The following is a 6,000-nucleotide window of genomic DNA, read 5'->3' as shown; positions in this document are numbered from 1 at the left end:
CCCACACTATGTAGTGCATGAGAAAATGAGTTTCGAATTGATATTACGACTATACGTACCAAATGAGTGTATGTAAACGCTATTAGTTTTCGAAGAAAATGAACTTTGAAAAACGACCGTATTTACGACTTATCGAGGATTACGGGAATCACAATATAATTATGAGATTAAAATCCTACGGATTTATATTCAAGTAGGATAAATAAAAATATAAGGAATAAATACGAAAGGAATTACATTGCGAACCACTTACGAGTAAGTATTACGGAGAACGTTTAAGTAACCGAGCGAACGCGTAAACGATTAAATAAACGTAACGCACTAACTAAACCATGGTAAGGAAGTAACCATGGTTACTTTATCAAATAGTGAGCTAACCATAGGATGACCAAACTAGCTAGAAAATAGTGTGCTAAGAAGCTAACCTTATAGTTAGCTTGTAAGCTAGCAAGCTACAAAGATATGTCCATGGATTTGGCAACAAGGAATAAACCTAGAATGCTATCCTAAGAAGAATAAAATCAAGTTGCAAAGACATCAAGTCACCTTCTAAGAATCAACCTATCCAAGCATCCAAGAGAAGCAACCAAGTAGTATAATACCCCCCCCCCATCCCCATTTTTCTTCCATTCGGCTATATTGAAGAAAAGGGAGAATTGGAATTCAAAACTCCAAGTTCAAGCTCTTGTAAAATCACCCAATTAATTCCCAAGCCTCCTAGAAACTAAACTAAGGTAAGAAAATTCTTTCATCTCTTTTATCAAGGTTTGATGGGTGGAATAAATTCAAGAAAACTCACTAGTGAATAGTACCTCTCTTTGGTTTCTTGATTTCCATGGTGGTTTTAGGTTCTAAAAATCATACCAAGCACTTCCAAGCCTCCACCATCCTCAAGAACACATCTCAAGCTTTCAAGAAGGTAAAAACCTTTGACCCAACTTTACTTAAGGTTCATTTTTAAGATCCATTTAGTATGAGGTAGTAAACTTAGCTTTACTCAGTGTTATTGATGAACTCTTGATGATTAAGTTAAGTAGATTTAAGGTTGGTTGTTGTTGCCTCAAAAACATGATGTTCTTGAGAGGATTTTTTGTGTTGATGATGATATGATGATTTTTTGTGGTTGTGTTGACAGTTAGGGTGTAAACGAAACCCCGATCGTAAACGTAACTTCGTTAAAACCAACAAACCGTAACTTTACGTTTCTGCAGAAAGTCCCGAAGTTGTAAACTGTAGATTCTTGAAAAATAACATTTGTTTAGGATAGAAAATGTTATAAGGATCGTTTGAGCGCTTTAATCGCTTGATTCCGATTTACGGATCAAAGTTATGATCGTTTTAGTAAAAGTGATTTACGCGACAAAAACTGCTACGAATTACGAACTTTGAAAATATAAAGGATAGACTTAAAAGTTTTCATAAATCATGAAATTTTTACAGAGAGTAAAATATTTAGTTTCCTAACTTCCATAAAAATTTCAAGTAAAAATAATTATTCTCAATTTTATAAAAATGTCGAAGCCGAGACTGCGCGGATAAAAACCGCAAGAATCCTCAAGTGGAGCCGACGACGATAATGAGAATGAACCAAGATACTTAGGAAAATGAAGTAACCATAATGTGATTATGACTTAAAAGAAATGTTAAGGGTAGTATGAGTTGAGACGGTGCATAATAAGTAGCGCGTGAGTGCGAGTTGCCGTAAATTAGAACGAAACCTAACAAAATGAAATGTGTTTATGGTTATAGATTTCTGAGCGGAACCTAGAGTATCCTCCACCTCGAGATACCCAGGCAAGTTACAAACCCAACTCCATTTTTACTGTTGTGTTGTGAAAGGATTGTTTTTACTATCATCGCTTAAATACCATGTTTGCCATGATACGTAGTTGTTGAATTTTCGCATAATATAGCGATGTTGTATGATAAGTATATATCGTGAAATGTTATTTCGCTTTAGGCGTGACGTATTATATAAGACCGAGGATCTGTCGGGATTTAAGATAAAACCCGGAAATCATTCTGGAGATATTATAGGACGGGTATAAGTCCATAATAGTATGTTTTAAAGGGACTCATCGTCCATTTACGAAACATTAAAACACCTCGAACTTTTATTAAAATGATTTTCCAACGATCATATTTCCTCAACTATATTTTTATTGTTCGGATAATGAATATTATATACGTATTCCTTTATTATAGGAGTAGTATACTTCAATGTTTATTTATTCAAACCCGATTAATTATTATAGATTATTAATTATGTGGATACAAACTAGTTGAGGAATATTATTTTAAATAAACCTTTAGAGAGTAAACTCATTCGAGGTATGATTAATATCAATTATCATTTAATTAATTATAGACTATTATTTAATTAATTATTATCTATTAAAGGATTGTTATTGATTTAAAAATCATAGGATCCTGATATAAAACATACTTTCTGATTTAGAAGTATCATTCGAATAATTTCAGATCGTCGGTGAGTATTATCCCGACTTATTAATATTTTGAATATAGTTTCAAGGAGAAACTTTTCCCCTTATTGATTATTGTTGACAACGGTCAACTCACATCCTTAGTACTTCCTCCGAAACTTTCGGAAGTACATATATATATATATACAGTAAGTTATGCCTATCAACAAGCAAAACGCTTGGAGGAACTTCGATGTGGTTCGAGTTCTCAAGACATGATAGGATTTCCTAAGGACAAGAGAGGGGTAGAATCCAAGTACTTCGTGTATTGGATAAGCTACTGGTACCGTAGGAGACGGTACAATATGTACCTATGGACCTGCGAAGTGTGTGTATACCCAAATGAGGACACATAGCCCGTATGCGGCCAGGGTGATACCCGAGAGATGACGGTTTCGTCCTTCTACTAGTAGAAAAGGTTACTATTTCGTAGTATGACTGATCATCGTATGCGGTGGCTCCAGTGAATGTCCAAATTCTTCTAATTGAAATTGAGATGCAATACCGTAACCAAGCCTAGGTGCTGGGATTACTATCAAGGTATTCGCAGGTTATAAAAACCCCCTAAAGAATTGTTTTCGTAAGAAGATGTGTACCACCAAGGAAAACTATTTTTCGAATAAAACATATATATATATATGATGATTTCATACAGTCATTTCCATACTGTACATAATTATGCTGAGCATTATAGCTCACACTTATTTTCTTAAATTGACACAACACACAGTGAATCAAGATGCCTGCCATGAGAACCCCAGCCAGGAAACGGGTAGGAAATGGCCAGATATTCCGTAGATTATTTGGTGTTGTACCTCAGGTAGTCAGAATAAACTGGATTAGTTTTCAGTTGTTTATAGTCGACTTATTTATAAGTATGATTTATGTAAGATAAGAAACAAGAAACGTATATTTGGCCGGCCGGACTAACCTTACCTAAATGTCACTCCCCGGTAAGACTAATTATATTTGGGTTGTAATAAATTACTCTAGTGATGATGGTTCATTTCCAAGACAATAACCTGTAAGTGTGTGTGTGATAAGTGTGGGATCATAAAGCGTGAGTATTTTACATATTGTAGTGTGAGTTGTGTGAGTTTAGATGGCGTGCTTCCGAGACTCCTGACCCCGGGTTTTTGGGGCGCCACAGAAATGGTAATCAAAGCCTTAGGTTATCAAATCTTGGAAACGATAGGATATAAAATACGTAGACCTAAGAATAATAAAATAATCAATTAGAGCTCAAGTCGAGTTCGTCGTCGGGCTACACGGGTAGTCTTGACTGTTTACCCTCAAGGGAATTCCAACTCTAAGTTAGTAACACCTTGCCTATTGTGTCAGGTACCAGTGGAGCCTAGGAGGGAGGTTGATCTTGTTGATGATGTCATGATTCTGAGCGTGACCCTATTCCCGAGCCAGAAAGCCCACCCAATGATGATTCAGATGATGACCCTACTGAGGATGTCCTAGAGGAGGAGACTGAGCTTCCCTGTCCATGTAGCTAATGGCGTAGTATGGAGAGATGTAGAGATGTACCCACACCAGGCTATTCACTCTCCTACACCACCCCAGGGATCCAGAGCCCTATGTCCTATACTGATGATGATGATGATGAGGCGATACACACACAGTTCCATGAGGTCCATGATATATCCTCTAGCGACCAAGATTCACCTCTACCACCACCGGCGACCATGCATGTAGCCGTACACGACTGGATAGTGGATCAGCTTAATGCTGAGATCACTGCGGCATCTGCCTCACATTGCGGAGTTATGCCAGACACTGGCAGCTGAGAGAGCCACCGACTAGGATACCCAGGAGATTTCAGAGCTGCTTCCCCAGCCATAGCCCGCAGAGAGATTGATGAGATTGAGCTCCGTACCAGGGTTCAGATGAGGATGACATCAGTGGGAGGATACATCCCGGTAGTTGATGCAGAGATGATGATGCATGAGCGATGAGGGGGTGTGTGTCCTCACTCGCAGTGATAGTGACTGAGAGACTAGTGACTAGATGTAGACCTTGAAGAAGGCTGAGTGACTTGTCACCAATTTTGATAGGATTGCTAGTAGTAGATAGCGTTCCTAGTCTTTCAGGGTACACGACTTATGTATTTTCATTCAGTATTCAGAACTAGTAGTGATAGATTGTAATCAGGCATGTATGAACTCGGCTAGCTGTTTCATCCCCCAAGATATAAATGGGAGATCTTATTAATATATATCTAAGCAATTATTAAGAAATGATGTCTATATTATTGCACTTTATAAAACCTGTTAGATAATAAATGACATGCTTACATATGAATAAAATAACCCAACTGTTATAATTATATGACCAATTTTCTTTATCAGAACAATGCCACCCCGTAGAAGAGGAACCAGGGCAAAGCCCGCAGAATCTGTTAACCAACAACGAGGTGACCCAGTAGTAAATGAGGAAAGTGAAGAAGACCTAGACTATAATGAATATGATGAGGAAGAATATGTAGAAGAAGAGGCTGAGGATACCCATCAGGGAGGGAACCCCGTGAATGAATTTATGGAACTGCTAAGAGCAAATCTGAACCAACAGCCTATTCCACCACAGCCCCATGCTGCCCAACAGACTGCAGCTACTGCCTTTAGAGCCTTCAAATCTCTCAAACCCCAGAGTTTCTAGGATCTGCCGACCCCGTTGAAGCACGGGCCTGGCTCAAAGAAATAGAAAAATCCTTCGAGATACTAGGTGTTGAGGAACGACATAAGACATTTTTCGCCTTCTCATGCTGAAAGGAGAAGCTAACTACTGGTGGGAGTCCAAACGAAACCTAGAAACTGATGCTGTGATTCCATGGGATAGATTTACCCGACTGTTCTTAGACAAGTACTTCCCTAGGTTTATGGAAACCCAGATGGAGATTAGGTTTCTGGAGTTGAAACAAGATAAGATGACCGTGGCAGAATATGAGGCCAAATTTACTGAGTTGTCTAGATTTGTGCCTGAGTTTGTGAATACCAAAGAAAGAAAGCGCGAAGGTTTCAGCTTGGTTCTGAAACAGTGGATACAGAATCGAGTAGCAGTGTTAGAGCTGACAGACTATGCCACCTTAGTACAGAAAGTCTTGATTGTTGAAGCTGGCAGTGAGCAGATTGTGAAAGAAAAGGAAAATAGGAAAAGGAAGATAGGAAGTCAAGGGATAGGAACCGGAACAGGAGCCTTCCAAGCAGGTTCGTCAGGGGAGCGGTGTCCCAACCTGCACGAGGCCACGTGGCCAAGGCGGCGGACAATCTCATAAATTACGAAAAAAATATACGACTTCAATTGTATTGACTATAATTATTGTCTACACCTTTTTAGCTACCAGTGGCAAAGATTGGCCAAATATAGGCATTCATGAGAAATAATTTAATTTTTTTACAAGGATTTTATTTTATAATATATCATTGGAATGCACCAATTATTAAAATGGTGTCGCACAATATATTTTTACTATGGAGTCTACTCCATCGAAGATGCTCTAACATTTTTAAAT

The sequence above is a fragment of the Apium graveolens genome, unplaced genomic scaffold (assembly GCF_009905375.1).
Source record: "Apium graveolens cultivar Ventura unplaced genomic scaffold, ASM990537v1 ctg9055, whole genome shotgun sequence".
In the NCBI taxonomy this organism is placed as follows: domain Eukaryota; kingdom Viridiplantae; phylum Streptophyta; class Magnoliopsida; order Apiales; family Apiaceae; genus Apium; species Apium graveolens.
The sequence above is the reverse complement of the archived record's forward strand: the minus strand, read 5'-3'. Positions refer to the sequence as shown.